At 43.8% G+C, this 17,248-nt stretch overlaps 1 protein-coding gene across 4 annotated transcripts in view; it reads right to left on the bottom strand.

The window, feature by feature from the left end:
• Positions 1-17,248, bottom strand: part of PAQR5 (progestin and adipoQ receptor family member 5) — a 101,395-nt gene that overhangs the window by 46,877 nt on the left and 37,270 nt on the right. For all 4 annotated transcript variants that reach the window (XM_023220725.1, XM_023220724.1, XM_023220728.1 and 1 more), the window contains one exon: positions 16,388-16,547. The gene's annotated coding sequence lies outside the window, so the exon portion shown is untranslated. The remainder of the gene's footprint in view (positions 1-16,387; positions 16,548-17,248) is intronic.

Below are 17,248 nucleotides of genomic sequence, written 5' to 3'. Positions count from 1 at the left end.
GAAAGGAAAGGAAAGGAAAGGAAAGGAAAGGAAAGGAAAGGAAAGGAAAGGAAAGGAAAGGAAAGGAAAGGAAAGGAAAGGGAAAGAGAAAGAAAGAAGAAAGAAGACAAATATACACCTGTATTAGAGTTCTCCAGAGAGGCAGAACGAAGTAGATAGGTAGATAGGTAGGTAGAGAGAGAGAGAAAGAGAGAGAGAGAGAGAGAGATGGGTGATAGGGGAATTGGCTCGTGTGATAATAGCAGCCAAGAATTCCCACAACAGGCTGTCTAACAACAAGCTGGAGACACCAGGATGCCAGCAGTGTGGCTCAGTCCAAGTCCTACAGACTCAGAATGAGGGAAGCTGATGGTTTAACTCTTGGGCTGAGGCACAAGGCCCTGAGAACTCTGTGGGGTGAAGGTGCAAGTCCTAGAGTCCAAAGGCCAGAGAGCCTGGAGTTCTGATGCCCAAGGGAAGGAGAAGACGGGTGCCCCAGCTCCAGGAGAAAGAGAGAGAGAATTTGAATTTCCTCTTTTTGTTCTATCTGGGCCCTTGTTGATTGGATGGTGTCTGCCCACACCGAGGGCGGATCTTCCCCATTTGGTCCATGGACTCACAACCCAATCTCCTCTGGAAACATCCTCACAGACACACCCAGAAATCACTCTTAGCATTTCTCTAGGTATTCCCTAATCCAGTCAAGTGGACACCTAAGATTAACCATCACAAGTCTCCCCCCTGTCAACTTGGCACCCATCTGCATCTCCTAAATCATATTTAATCTCCAAATAAAGACAATAACAAGAAAATAGTTCTGCATAACATGATACAATTATCCTGCATGCAACCCAAAACGCACTAATCCCTTCCACAGAAGAGGAGGTAAAGTTCTTGGGTGATGTTTACTCTTCTCTTGATATCTCATAACTTAAATACTATGATATAACATTAATAATACTTAACTACTGATACGAGGTCAATGAATCTTATATTACATGATAAAGAAATAAGAGAAGCACAAAAAACAAAGATATTTGTTAATATATGTACATATACATGGAAACATATTCTTAACAAAACAGGGAGGAACTACTCATGACGATTACAGTCCTTGGTTCTGTAACTGATCATGTTTGTAGTTGGTATTGATAACTATCGTCTTATACTACCCCTTCTGCATTCTCTTTGCCTTCAGTAAGCACCTTAGTTGGTCATGGTCCTTTACCTAATGGGTTGGCCTAAACCTTAATTCCTGAAGGGTCTGGGCCATTTGTTAGTACTGCCTAGATTGAGTTGTTATAGTTTCCCATTGACCTTAATCACAGAGCAGGATAATACTGAGAGGCAAACATACTCTTCCTCACTCCCATTGTCGGGTAGAAGGGCAGTTTCTTCTTGGTCATCCACATCAATCATCCCAGCCCAAAGCATCACTCCTTTCTTAGCCTGTTGATTCAGAGGCATGAGAAGCCCAAAGTGGCTGGGTGGCAGTCTTAACTTCCAGCTCAGTGGAATCATTGTTGTGTCTCCTGGTGGAAGCATTCTTCCCTCTGGAACTAAGACCTTTAGACCAGCAGAGCATCAAATCTTCTTGGAAACAGGAAGCAAAAGTTTTGTTTGTGAGTCACTAGCGATAATGGTGAGTGGTGCCCCTCACCCTCTCCATTTCTTTGATTCCTGCACCTGTGAATCCAGGCTGTGGGAGAAATAGTACCATATATTGAACGCTGATTCTGAGCATGTACAGCCTTCTGGACAACCTTGCCCCAGCCCTGCAAGGTATTGCCACCTAGCTGGCTCTGTAATTATGACTTCAAAAGGCCATTCTACTGTTCTATCAAGCCAGCTGCTTCGGAATAACAGGAACATGGTAAAAACAGTGAATTCCATGAGCATGGGCCCATTGTCATACTTCTTTGGCTGTAAAATGAGTTTCTTGGTCAAAAGCAATATTGTGTGGAATACCATGGCAATGGATAAGGCATTCTATGAGTCCGTGGATGGTAGTTTCGACAGAAGTATCACATTCGGGGAGACAAATCCATATCCAGATTAAATATGTATTCCAGTAAGGAAAAAACACTGCCTCTTCCACGATGGAGGGGGTCCAGTGTAAGCAACTTGCCACCAGGTAGCTGGCTGATCACCCCAGGGAATGGTGCCACATCAGGGACCCAGTGGTGGTCTCTGCTGCTGACAGATTGGGCACTCAGCAGTGGTTGTAGCCAGGTTGGCTTCAGTGAGTGGAAGTCAATGTTGCTGAGCCAGTGCATAACCTCCATCCCTGCCACCATGGCCACTTTATTCATGAGACTCTCGGATGATGACAGGGATGGGTGGTGAAAGAGGCTGACTGGCATCTATAAAACAGGTCATTCTATCCACTTGATTATTAAAGTCCTCCTCTGACGAGGTCACTCTTTGGTAACTACTAACATGAGACACAAATATCTTCACCTCCTTTATCCAATCAGAGAGGTCCATCCACATACCTCTTCCCCAAATTTCCTTGTCACCAATTTTCCAGTCATGTTTCTTCCATATTCCTGACCATCCAGCCAAACCACTGGCTACAACCCATGAATCAGTATACTGTATACATCCGGCCATTTCTCCTTCCAAGCAAAGTGCATGACCGGGTGCCCAGATGAATGGCAGCATACCAGGTACCAGGAGATGTGTTATTTTGCTCAAGAAATGAAACCATACCTGGGACAGCAGCTGCAATTAGAGTCACCACTTGGTTAAGCTTGCAATAATCCACTGTCTTCTGGATTATTCAGGATCCATCTGTCTTTTGCACAGGCCAAATATGTAAGCTGAATGAGGATGTGGTGGGAATCTCCGCCCCTGTGTCTTCAAGTCCTTGATAGCAGCACTAATCTCCGCAATCCCTCCAGGAATGCGATATTGTTTTTGATTTATTATGTTTCTAGGTAGAGACAGCTCTAATGGCTTTCATTTGGCCATTTCCACCACAATAGCCCTCCCCTCACAGGTTAGGGAAGTAATGTGGGGATTCTTGCCAGCCTCTAAGTATGTCTATTCCCTTGGACCCACTGTGAGTCAGACCCGAGCTACAACTCTGGTGATCACCTCACCTCTATGAGCCTCGCCTCTGACTAGAGGGCCACAGTAACATTTTGGGCCTCCTGGACTCAACATCAGCACAGAGCTGACTCTGAGTCTCTGTTCTTACACTCTGGTTTTGTTTGTTTGTTTGTTTGTTGTGTGTGTGTGTGTGTGTGTGATTTTTTTATTTTTTATTTTTTCTGAGACAGGTCTCACTCTGTTGCCCAGGCTGGAGTGCCGTGGCTCAATCTTGGCTCACTGCAGCCTCCGACTCCTGAGTTCAGGCGATTCTTGTGCCTCAGCCTCCCAAGTAGCTGGGACTACAGGCGTGCACCATCATACCTGGCTAATTTTTGTATTTTTAGTAGAGACAGGGTTTCACCATGTGGGCCAGGCTGATCTCAAACTCCTGACCTCAAGTTATCTGCCTGCATCGGTCTCTCAAAGTGTTGGGATTACAGGTGTGATCCACCACGTCTAGCCTGTTCTTACACTCTGAATTAGGCCTTTGTTGACTTGACCTGAAAGTTGTCTGCTTATACAGATCAAGTAATATTGTAGTAGACTTTCTATTTCACTTCTAGACCAACCAATGCCATAGAGCTGCATGAAACAGATGATTCTGATTGGTTCTCTGCCTCTGCTGTCCATGACCATAACTATACCCACTTTGCCGTTGGAGCTGAGTGCTACCACATGGCCCCTGCCACCCTGGGATCCAGTTATTCCCACTGCATTTAACTTTTCCAATTGAGCAACTACTTTTCCCATTGTAAAGTCTGGCCTACAGAAGTGAGCAATCAAAGCTCTTTAGGATGAATAGGTCTTAAATGAAAAATCCACTCTAGCCTTCTGATCTCCCTAAGCCTGTGAATCCCTTCCTCTACTTGAAACTAAGGGAAGGCCAGGCACCATGGCTTACGCCTGTAATCCCAGCACTTTGGGAGGCCAAGGTGGGCCGATCACTTGAGGTCAGGAGTTTGAGATCAGCCTGGACAACATGGTGAAACCCCGTCTCTACTAAAAATACAAAAATTAGCTGGGCATGGTGGTAGGCACCTGTAATCCCAGCTACTCGGGAGGTTGAGGCAGGAGAATCCTTGAACCTAGGAGGCAGAGGTTTCAGTGAGCCGAGACCACACCATTGCACTCCAGCCTGGGCAACAAGAGTGAAACTCCATCTCAAAAATTAAAAAAAAAAAATAAAATAAACTAAGGGATATTGAACATCTCTAACTTGTTAATAGTGGCTCATGGTTTGATTCATGTTTCAGCCAACTAACCAAAGTGTTGTGCTTTTCCTAACTCCCTACGCCAGAACATTACATGCAGGATCTTTGTTTAGTGTGCCCACAGCAATAAATTCGGCCTGATCCAACTTGATGTTCCTTCCACATTATCCCACACCCTGATAGCCATCCCCACACATGTTCCCTGAATTTGGTTCTTATGAGGGTAGTTCAGCTCCTTGTGGGGCACATTTTGGGCCTCACCTTCAGGGGCCTGCCGGGATTCACATCTGGTTGCAAGTCTAGAAGCAAAGATGAGTGATATGTGTGGGTCCTGAGGAGAATCACCAGTTATCTTTCTTGGCAACTGCCTTGGAGAGGCCATTTCTCGTTCCTTGGGCGATCAGAGTTTTACCCGCAGACAGAGGTGGGAAGGCCGTACCACTGTGGGTGGGGATGCCGATTGGATGGTGTCCGCCCACAGGATGGTGTCCGCCCACATTACAGGCAAATTTTCCCCATGCAGTCCACTGACTCACATGCCAATCTCTCCTGGAAACACCCTCCCAGGTATACCCCAAAATGATGCTTTTCCAGTTCTCAAGGTAGAATATTCCCCCAATCATCCAAGGTTTTGCCTTCCATTTTTTTAGTTACCTGAAGTCAATGGCAGTCTAAAAATATTAAATAGAAAATTCCAGAAATAATTCATAAGTTTTGAATAGTGCATAGTTCGAGTGGCACAGTGAAATCTCACACCATCCCACTCCACTGGGCCTGGGCAGTGAATCCCTACGAATTCCCCTTTGTCTAGTGTGTTCACTGAGTACAGTTACCTGCCCCTCCGGTCACCTAGTAGCCATCTTGGGTATCAGATTGGAAATCTACCATCTCTGGGGTCTAGTACCATATGCAATCTCAGGCCTTCTTGGAAGAACATCTTGGAACATGTCTCCTGCCAAGTTGACACCTAAAATTAACTCTCACAGTACCCAACTAACACCTGCAAACCGTGAGAAGCAGGGAAACTCTCTCCGACTCTGAACCAAACCTATGCTGGTCACCTCGCCTGCCTGTCCCATCTCATTCACCCTCACCACAGCCATCTGAGAAATCCCAGCAACGTGGGTAAGGGCCCGAGTGCTGGGTTCAAACCACCTACGTTCAAAGACTGCTTCGCCATTTCCTGTGTAACCTTAGGTAAGTTACTTAACGCCCTGTGCCTCAGTTTCCCCATGTGTAAAATTAAAATCACAGTACTTTCTTCATAGGGTTCTTGTTATACTTAAGAGACATAACCCATGTAAAAGGTCTGCCACAAAAGCAAGGGTTCCACAAACACTTGCTATTATTAATTTTCAGGCAGGAAAATTAATTTTCTATTTTGTTGAGAGGAAAACAGAGGTGTCCAAAAGTTAGGGACCTTGCCCGAGATCACACAGCCAGTAGGCGGTCTTTGGTTTCTGGTTTGCCTGAAGGTCTGTGGAGGGAGTTAGGGGTGGGAGAGATGTTAGTGGTCCATGGAGCCCTGCCCTTTGAGCTGAGGACTGTTGGCTGCGGAGACTCAAGAGATTGGAGGCTTTGAAACTGCCCTCTGTGGGGTCCTTGGTTATGCTCCTGTGCTATAGGTTGAATGTTTGTATCACCCTAAAAATTCATACGTTGAAGCTTAATTCCTGATGCCATGATATTTAGAAGTGAGGTCTTTGGGAGGTAGTTAGGTCATGAGGACAGAGGCTTCATGAATGGGACTTATGCCCTGATAAAAGAGGCCCCGGAGAACTCACCTGCCCTTCGGCCATATGAAGACACAGCAAGAAGACACAGTGTCTATGGAACAAAAGCACCAAATCTACTGAAGTGCCAGCCTCCAGAACTGTGAGAAATTTCTGTTGTCTGTGAGTCACTCATCTGTGATATTTTGTTATGGCAGCTCAAACAGACTAAGACACCACTTTTGGAGGAGTAGAGATGGTAATGGCAACCAGGGAGAAAGAGAGGTCACTTCTGTCCCTACTTTAACCAGAAGATGCCCACCTTTTTCTGGATTATAGTGAAAACATAATAATATAAGGCCCTCCCTTTGAGAAAGAAAATATGAGGTGTAAGTTTCCTTTTAAGAAGAGAATTTACTTTAATTAAAGGAACTTACTCAAACCCTAGCAGACACTAGGACTTAATTTCTCTTTCTGACTGAGAGAAAATGGAAAATACAGAATGTTTACAATGATGTTTATAACTTAGATGCTAAACAATGAACCTCTTTGCCAATTAATTAGCTTGACCCAAACTATCAGGTAAGAACCAACTTGATCCTCCTGTTTCAAAAGTGTGAGATTTCTTGTGTCATGTTTTCTTGCCCTCCAGATAAATAAGAAACTCTGTTGCTAATCCGTAATTATTTTGCATTTAAAATGTAAATCTTTAAGTTTGTCAAAAATTGCAGCTGGAGGCCTGGTGTGGTGGCTCACGCCTGTAATCCCAGCACTTTGGAAGGCCGAGGCAGGCGGATCACCTGAGGTCAGGAGTTTGAGACCAGTCTGGCCAACATGGTGAAACCCCATCTCTACTAAAAACACACAGAAAAAATTAACCTGGCATGGTGGTGGGTGCCTGTAATCCCAGCTACTCAGGAGGCTGAAGCAGGAGAATCGCTTGAATACAGGAAGCGGAGTTCGCAGTGAGTAGAGGTCGCACCACTGCAATCCAGCCGGGTGACAGAGACTCCATCTCAAAAGAATAAAAAATAGAAATGAATAAATAAAAATACAAAAATTAGCCAGGTATGGTGGTGTATGCCTGTAGTCCCAGCTACTTCAGAGGCTGAGGCAGGAGAATTGCTTGAACCTGGGAGTTGGAGGTTGCAGTGAGCCAAGATCAAGCCACTGCACTTCAGCTTGGGTGACAGTGTTAAACTGTGAACTCAAAAAAAAAAAAATTGCAGCTGGACGTGGTGGCTCACACTTGTAATTACATAAAAGGTGATAAAAGGTGGCACTTTGGAAGGTCAAGGCGAGAGGATCACTTGAGCCCAAAAGTTTAAGACCAGCCTGGGCAACATAGTGATACCTCCTCCCTACAAAAAATATTAGCTGGGCGTGGTGGCACATGCCTGTTGTCCCAGCCACTTGGGAGGCTAAGGTGGGAGAATGGTTTGGGCCAGGAGGTGGAGGCTGCAGTGAGCTATGATTGTATCACTGCATTCCAGCCTGAGTGACAGAGTGAGACTCTGTCCCCCGCAAAAAAAAAAAAAAAAATTACAAAATATCCATGGCCAATCACAGGAAGTCATCATGCGTGGCCACCGATTCCTATGTTGTGCCTGTGGTTAATCATTTCAGTTATGATTGAGCATGAAATGAACTCACTGGTCTTTTTAGCTTCTTTCCATCATAATCCAAGCTCTGAATTTCACCAACACTGTAAAATCCAGTTTGCAATTTCCAGTATTTCAAACAGCAACTTGGTTTGTTATCTCTTTCTGCAGAGGTCTAGAAACATTTTGAATGAAACAAAAGGGCCTCTAAGAGTTCTGAAATCAAAACATAACTGTAAAGCTCTGCCAATGTTTTAACAGTGTATTTGTGTATAAGATTTCATTTGTTTTATTTTGTTTTTCAAGAAAGGGTCTCACTCTGTTGCCCAGGTTAGAGTGCAGTGGCTATTCACAGGTGTGATCACAGCACCCTGCAGCCTCGAATTCCTGGCATCAAGCATCTTCCTGCCTCAGCTTCCCAAGTACCTGGGACTACAGGCACCCCCGGCTATGCAAGATGTCTTTTTTTACCTAGGAATCAAATCCTGAATGTAAGATTTCATTTAAAAGAGAGTTCCGAAGCTTTAAAATAAGTTTTAAATAGCTTCAAAAAAATCAAAACAAAAAGAGGGTGTGTGTTTAATACACTCTCCAGGACATGCTGAGCTCCCCTGAAATAGCCTTAAAAAAGAAAACAAAACAGGCAAATCAACAGCAAAATCACCATCAGGAGGTTTCAAGCTAAAACTTTTCCATTCAAGACCAAGCAAAATTACTAAGAGGTGAAATTTGCATTTGGCTGTCTCATTCCTCTTAGGCTAGGGGCCCATCCATAAAGATCCCCGAACAGTGAACTTTAGCCTACACTCTGTGGATCTTAGGCCTTGAAGGACACAGTTAGCAAACCTCATAACCTATCAAATATGTTTATATAAAAGGTGGCCAAATTATAAGCCTATGGACAATTTTCCCAGTGAGAGGGTCCAAAAACTTAATAACCTCTAGTAATACAAATAAACTAATAAAGTCTCTTCACAGCATTAATTTATTAATTAGTTAGGCATACATATTCAGAACCCCTAAATATATTCATATATTTATATGAATATTGAATATTACATATTCAATATATCAATTTTAAAATAGCTTTTCCACTCATATTTCCCTTCCTTTCTTCCTTCCTTCCTTCCTTCCTTCCTTCTTTCCTTTCTTCGGTCCCTTTTCTTTTTTCTTTTTCTTTTCTTTTGAGACAGGGTCTCACTCTGTCACCCATGCTGGAGTACAGTGGTGTGATCTCGGCTCACTGCAACCTCCGCCTCTTGGGTTCAAGAGTTTCTCCCACCTCAGCCTCCCAAGTAGCTAGGGCTATAGCACACCACCATGCCCAGCTAATTTTTGTATGTTTTGGTAGAAACAAGGTTTCACCATGTTGGCCAGACAGGTCTTTAACTCCTGAGCTCAAGTGATCCACCTGTCTCGACCTTCCAAAATGCAGGGATTACAGGCATGAGCCACGGTGCCCAGCCTCCACTCATATTTCATAGAAATAAGTGTATTCAAAATCAGCAAGAACATCTTCACAACTACGGCCACTCTTTTGAGTCACCTCACACAGTTTACTTGAAAAATACTCTCACCACCAACAAAGTTGTTTGAAATCTATACTTGTTAAAGCTGTGTTTAATGCTAACTGCTGAAAAATGTGTCCCAAGTCACAAGTACTCATTTACTATTATTATGCTGTTTGCAATTTGCTTTCAAATACTTCACATAGATAACATGATATGAAAATGTTAGTTTTAATCCATACCCCTGGTGGGGGTGGTTAGTTAGCATTTGAAAGACGAATCATAAACTCACACACACATTCCAGAGAGTACAGCTTGGATTCAGTTGAGGTTATTTTTAATCAACACCAGAGGGTTTACTAATTAGCAGAGTGAATGCTGTTTCTTTGGAGAAATGAGTGGAATTAGAGATATGTGAATTAGTGAGAAGCTTCCCTCTCTCTTGCGTGACAGCTATGGTACACCCCAAAGAGGCACTCCTCCAAATGAGTCCAGATAAGCCTTTTAGGGAAGAGTCAATGGTTTGAATACAACTAGAAGTTCAGCTGAAGCATGCCACAAGACAGCTGTCACATCAGTCATGCATGAACTTTCAAGCAAGATGTACCTAAGAGTTCCTAAAAGAGTAGTTTGCTGTAGCCAGGCACGGTGGTCCACACCTGTAATCTCAGTACTTTGGGAGGCCGAGGCAGGTGAATTGCTTGAGTCCAGGAGTTCAAAACCAGCCTGGGCAACATGGTGAAACCCCGTCTCTACCAAAAATGCAAAAATAAGCTGGGCATGGTGGCATGTGCCTGTGGTCCCAGCCACTCAAGAGGAAGAGTATCTTGCTGGGGTTTGCTAGGTCATTACACTGTTTCTCTGTCTGCTTGCTAAAAAAAAAAAAAAAAAGATATGCATGATGGAACTCACCCTGAATCTTTCATTGTGTTGTGCTACCTGGTGCTGAGATTGTGGGGGTCCTTCTAGTTCTCAGGTACCTGCAGACAGAATGAGCCTAGGACTGTATTTCAATCAACTTCAGACACTATCAGCTGGAAGTCATGCCACTATTTTTGCCTACCACTAATACACACACACACACACACACAAATGTTGCCGATTTTATCATGAGGCACCGCTGATAGGAAATGAATCTTGATTTCAGAGCTGTTAAAATGTCACAAAAAAAGTGCATGTTGAAATTGATTGATGAAATAGTCATTGTAAATGATAAGTTGGCCTAAGTTCATCTGCAATGATTACTTTCTCTAAACTCACTACTCAGCTCTTTAAAGGAATCTTTAAAGACTCTTTTACCACAAAACCAGGATTTGCAACTGGAAGACCATACTCCTGGGAATAAATCTCAATCTGTGTTACATTTTTTTGCCTCTATTTCTTTCCCTGATTGTGTCAAGTGCCTTCTGAAAGGATCCCAAATAAATATTCACTGGGAAAGTCCAGGATTACCCATGTTCCCCCAGACAGCCTACTCTAATAATGGAACGCAGTGACTCTGAATATGAAAAACTCTGGATAGACCCAGCTGTAATGCCACTTCCTTGTTCCTGAAAAATATATTGGAAAACAAAACACTCAACTCATAGTCGGGTAACGCATAGCAAAGGCAAAGAACACTGGTAGGAAATTTCTCCGTGCTTGCTTTAGAATGGAAACACGAGACCAGGAAGCTTCTGAGAAGCCATCCAGTCTAAATGACCACTGGATGTCTGGATTTTGTTGAAGGCATTTCAGACAAGTGGTCATACATTTGACTCAAAGAAGCAAGGCTAACAGAGGGGTTTCAGGTTCTGTGAGAAGGCAGCAAGGAGATGTCGGGAGAGAGAAGCCAGCATCACCTTTCTACTTATCCTCAGAGTGGTCTGAATGCCTCCTGCGTGTGGTGGGAGGAGTTGGCTTCTTTAGCCAGCGCTGCAAGGTGCAGGGTCCGAGCATGGCTGGAGAAGAACAGAGAGTGAGAGGTGAAGAGGAGGTCCTGCATTCAGGCGGGTTCTGGGTGGCTGAGCCACACTTTTAATCCTCTCCTACCCCTGGGGCTCCTGTCTAATCTCCTTTATGTGGACAGAAAACAGCACAGAGCCCAGGAGGTGACCAAGGCCAAGTCTTGATCCCATCACTGTGCCAGAAGGCCCTGGCAGTCCTTACCACCTCCAAGGACTGAATAGCACCCTGGGGGAGGATGGAGGGAGGCAGAGCCTAGGAGCAGGGGCCCCAGCTGCTTTCAGACCATTTTACGTTAAAACATGTGATCAAAATAAAAAACCTGTATGCATCAAGGGACACTATCAAGAGAGTGAAAAGACAGCCCACAGAATGGGAGATTTGCAAATCAGATATCTATAAGAGACTAATATCCAGAATATATAAAGAATTCCCAGAACTTGACAAAAAAATTCCAAACAAGCCAATTCAAAAATGGGCAAATGGCTTGAATAGATATTTTTCCCCCAAATGTGCAAACAACCAATATAAAAGAAATAATAATAATAATAACAATAATAAAAGAACAAACAACCAACAGGCGCGTGAAAAGATTCTCAGCACCACTAGTCATTAGGGAAGCACAATTCAAAACCATAATGGGATACTGCTTCACAGCCATTAGGATGACTGCTATCAAAAAACAAAACAAACAAAAAACACAGAAGGTAAGTATTGGCAAGGGTGTGGAGAAATTGAAACTAATGCATTTCTGGTGGGACTGTAAAGTGGTGCAATAGCTATGGAAAACAGTATGACAGTTTCTCAGAAAGTTAAACAGAATTACTATATAATCCAGCAATTTCACTTCTACGTATATACCCAAAAGAAGAGAAAGAGGCTGAAACAGATTTTTTTTTTTTCTTTTTTTGAGACAGGGTCTCACTCTGTTGCCCAGGCTGAAAGTGCCTCACTGCAGCCTTGACCTCCTGGGATTAAGTGATCCTCCCACCTCAGCCTCCTAAGTAGCTGGGACCACAGACGCATGCCACCACACCATCTAATTTGTATTTTTTGTAGAAATGAGGCCTCCCTGTATTGTCCAGGCTGGTCTCAAACTCCTGGGCTCAAGTGATCTGCCCACCTTGGCCTCCCAAAGTACTGGGATTACAGGTGTGAGCCACCGTGCACAGCCTGAAGCAGGTGTTTCTAAACCAATTTTCACAGCAGCATTATTCACAGCAACCAAAAGGTGGAAGCCCAAATGCTCATCAGCAGATGAATGGATGAACAAAATGTGGTATATCTATATTACAGGATATTACTCAGCCTTAGGAAAGAATAAAAGGCCCAATGTGGTAGTTCATGCCTGTAATCTCAGCTACTCTGGAGGCTGAGGTGGGAGGACTGCTTGAGCTCAGGAGAACAAGGCCACAGTGAGCTGTGATCACACCACTGCACTCCAGCCTGGACAACAGAGCAAGACCCTATTTCTTAAAAAAAGAAAAAAAAAAAAGGACTAGAATTCTAATACGTGTTTCAACGTGGGTAAGGCTTGAAAACATTAAGTCAAATAAGCCAGACACAAAGGGACAAATATTGTATGATTCCACTAAGATGACATGCCTGGAATAGACAAATTTATAGAGACATTTATGTAAAGACAGTCTGGCAGGGGGGCCAGGGAGGTGGGTAGGGGGGATGGGGAATGAGTGTTTAAGGGATACATAGTTTCTATTTGGGAAGATGAAAAGTTGTGGAGATGGATGGTGGTCATAGTTGCACAACAATGTGAATGTACTCAATACCAATGAATTACACATTTTTAAGGGCTTAGCATGATACATTTTATGTTATGTATATTTTACCACAATAAAAAAGTATCATAAAAAAGCACATGCTCTTTGTAGTCTGCTCCATAGTTTAAAGTTGTTTTAACACAAAAATTTATTTTCTCCAAATCTTCCAGAAAAAAATACATATTATACACATCCTGTTGCTGCAAACTGCCTCCCCCACTATTGTGAGAAACACAGGCTAGTTCAATCCACCCTTCTTCCTATTTTATATCTGAGAACCTCAGATAGGAAATGACTTGTTTGAGGTCACTCAGTGAGGGCCTGGAAAAGTCAAAAATAAGGAAGGTCTCTAACGAACACTGGGAACATGTGCGTGGGTCCTAGAGTTGGAAGGACCAGAAGTCCATCCTGCCATGCCAATGCCTGAATCCACCATGGGGAGAAAAGGACCAACTCATAGGGCAGGGAGCTGGGGGAAAGCTGAGGTCACTCATCAGCTGAATGACACGTGCCTGAACTTCAGCCTCCCTGTAGCATGGGTCAAATGCCCACCTCAGCAAGATGATAAACAACTCCCAAGTAGTTTGCCATTCATTAAAACCACGATTATGTCTGCTCACGCAGTGCTTTCTAAACTGCAGGTCGCAACCTCTCAATGGATCGTGAAATCTATTTAGTGAGTCATGATTAACATTTAGAGGTAGAATCGTATGGAAAAGAATAGACAGAAAATACCAGTGTATTGCAGAGTAAAGGTAAGTACTGTTTTGTGGTATTCGTTATATATGTTTATAGATATTGCTTACTATGTTATGTATGACTGTATGTGTGTACTAGATTACGACAAAAGGTATTACTTACTAAAAGCCATAATCAAAAAAGCTTGAAAAAAGGCGTTAATGTGAGGCCAGGCACAGTGGTTCCTGTTTGTAATCCCAGCACTTTGGGAGGCCGAGGCGGGCGGATCACCTGAGGTCGGGAGTTTGAGACCAGCCTGACCAACATGAAGAAACCCTGTCTCTACCAAAAATACAAAATTAGCCGGGAATGGTGGCACATGCCTGTAATCCCAACTACTCGGGAGGCCGAGGCAGAAGAATCGCTTGAACCCAGGAGGCGGAGGTTGTGGTGAGCCAAGATTGTGCCATTGCACTCCAGCCTGGGCAACAAGAGTGAAACTCTGTCTTAAAAAGAAAAAAAAGATGTTAATGTCACAGGTCACCTGTATTGATTATGGAGAGCCATGGATTTTTTTTCCACCTAGAGTCACACATGCTGTGGTACATTCTAAAGATAGATTGTGGAGGGGCCGGGCTCAATAGCTCATGCCTGTAATCCCAGCACTTTGGGAGGCTCAGGTGGCTGATCACTTGAGGTCAGGAGTTCAAGATCAGCCTGGACAACATGGTGAAACTTTGTCTCTAATAAAAAATACAAAAATTGCCAGGCGTGGTGGTGTGCACCTGTGGTCCCAGTTACTTGGGAAGCTGAGGCATGAGAATTGCTTGAATCCGGGAGGCAGAGGCTGCAGTGAGCTGAGATTGTGCCACTGCACTCCAGCCTAGGTGACAGAACAAGACTCTGTCTCAAAAAAAAAAAAAAAAAAAAAACCCAGAAACGACAACAACAACAAAAAGATTGTTGTGGGGGGACTAAGGCCACCAGGTACCCAGACAGATGCATGACTGGACCAGAAGCCCCTCCTAGTGTAATTGCCCAAGGGGTTCACTTTGCCAGCTCTCTAGACAGAGCCAATTCATCAAGACAGGGGAATTGTAATAGAGAAAGAGTAATTCACGCAGAGCTGGCTGTGCAGGAGACCAGAGTTTTATTATTACTCAAATCAGTCTCCCCGAGCATATGGGGAGCAGAGTTTTTAAGGATAACTTGGTGGGTGGGGTGAGCCAGTGAGCCAGGAGTGCTGACTGGTCAGGAATGAAATCACAGGGAGTCAGAGCTGTCTTCTTGCTCTGAGTCAGTTCCTGGGTGGGGTCCACAAGATCAGATGAGCCAGTTCATTGATCTGGGTGGTGTCAGCTGATCCATCAAGTGCAGGGTCTGCAAAATATCCCAAGCACTGATCTTAGGAGCAGTTTAGGGAGAGTCAGAATCTTGTGGCCTTCAGCTGCAAGATTCCTAAATCATAATTTCTAATCCTTTGGCTAATGTTAGTCTAGTCCCCAGGCAAGAAGGAGGTCTGCTTTGGGAAAGGGCTGTAACCATTTTTGTTTAAACTATAAACTACAAACTCAGTTTCTCCCAGAGTTAGTTCAGTCTATGCCCAGAAATGAAAAAGACAGCTTGGAGGTTAGAGGCAAGATGGAGTCGGTTAAGTTAGATCTCTTTCATTGTCTCAGTCATAATTTTGCAAAGGCGGTCTCAATCCCTCCCTTTGGATTTTGTAACACCTTCATCTTAAGGTGTAGGCTATGAAGATGGGAAAAGGCTGCCAATCGCTCTGGCTTCTTCCTGCTGACAAGGGACATTGTGGGAATGGGAGTGAACCCCAAGGTGAGAAGAGTGGAACTGCTTTGTAACTGTCTGAGTGTACTCATGCCGGCCTGGCTGGGCTTCCAAGGCTTGTGTGGGAAAAACATTAGTGTTCTCATCTATAGTTTTACTACAGTGTTTAAGTGAACAGCCTACTATAAGGTAAATCACGAGTTCTACGATGAAGAGTACAATCCCGGATTTTAAAAGCAAAGATTTGAAAGCATTAGCTTGGGGACTTCTAACCCACAAGGAATTTAGAATTTAGTCTAACCTGCAGCAAAAAAACCTCAAGAACAGCTAACAACAGTATACTATAGTTTTCTTTTGGAGCATAATTTTGTCACTAGGCAGTGGACAAGGTGAACCCCTTGGGCAGTTACATGAGGAGGGGCTTCTTGTCCAGACATGCATCGGTCTGGGTACCTGGTAGCCTTAGTCCTCCCACAATAATCTTTTTGTTGTTGTTTCTGCTTTGTTTGTTTGTTTGTTTTGAGACAGAGTCTTGCTCTGTCACCCAGGCTGGAGTGCAGTGGCGCAATCTCAGCTCACTGCAGCCTCTGCCTCCTGGGTTCAAGCAATTCTCATGCCTCAGCTTCCCAAGTAACTGGGACCACAGGTGCACACCACCATGCCTGGCTAATTTTTGTATTTTTTAAGTAGAGACAGGGTTTCACCATGTTGGCCAGCTGGTCTTGAACTCGTGACCTCAAGCGATCCACCCACCTGGGCCTCCCAAAGTGCTGGGATTTCAGTCACCATTTTTATTAAAAGCAAATCATGATAGAACTGATTTATAGTTCACAAAATAATTTTAGTCTTACTCTAGTTGGCCTGATTATTTGCATAAAGTACAGCAAGAATAATTATTTTTCACTTAGGCTTTTTAAATTGACTTTGATAGAACTCTATTCCATGAAGAATCTCAGATAAAATTTTTTAAAAGCTGAGCCCAGCCATGGGTTTGTACCCTCAAATACCTATGAGTTGAGCAAAGTCCTCTCCTCTTGAGGTCCCAAGATAACTTGGGGTTCCTGGGCCTATTAGAAAGTGACATTCTTTACTTACCACAGGTCAGGAACCTTGTACAGGAACTCTGTGGACAAGGTATGAGGCCAGATTCCCCAAAGTGCTTTAATTGGCTCGATAAGTCAACTTTAATTCTTTAAAGGAAGCATGCCATTCCAGTCAAATCCTTGGTAAAATGACCAGTTTCTCCAATGGTGTCCTGTTACAAAAGAAAACAGATTCTTATTGCACTTATGCGATTAACTATACTGTCATAAATTGAGAATACACACAAATGGTTTCCAAATTCTAGAGCAATCAGGTAGAGGGAAACAAATATGCTCCAAAATTTTCCACAGGAGTATATTCTACTCACTTGTTAAAAGTTGCAAATAACTCTAAAGAAATAAGTAACCTTGACTCTGAAAACAAAAGGATTAGCAATGTTTAACACACCAGCTCTCCATGAGAGTCCTAGAAGTTTCCTTTTTTCCTCTATTCCAATAGCACAATTTTTAAAGCTGTAATCCCAGCTACTCGGGAGGCTGAGGTAAGGAGAATGGCTTGAACCTGGGAGGCAGAGGTTGCAGTGAGCGAGATCGTGCCACTGTACTCCAGCCTGGGCAATAGAGTGAGACTCTGTCTCAAGAAAAAAAAAAAAAGACAGGATATGGTGGCTCACACCTGTAATCCCAGCACTTTGGGAGGCCAAGGCAGGTGGATCACCTGAGGTGAAGAGTTCGAGACCAGCCTGACCAACATGGTGAAACCCCGCCTCTACCAAAACTACAAAATTAGCTGGGTGTGGTGGTACATGCCTGTAATCCAGGCTACTCGGGTGGCTGAGGCAGGAGAATCACTTGAACTCAGGAGGCAGAGGTTGCAGTGAGCCGAGATTGCACCATTGTACTCCAGCATGGG

Source organism: Piliocolobus tephrosceles, chromosome 6, assembly GCF_002776525.5.
Source record: "Piliocolobus tephrosceles isolate RC106 chromosome 6, ASM277652v3, whole genome shotgun sequence".
Classification (NCBI taxonomy): Eukaryota; Metazoa; Chordata; class Mammalia; order Primates; family Cercopithecidae; genus Piliocolobus; species Piliocolobus tephrosceles.
This window is presented reverse-complemented; position numbering and strand designations above follow the sequence as displayed.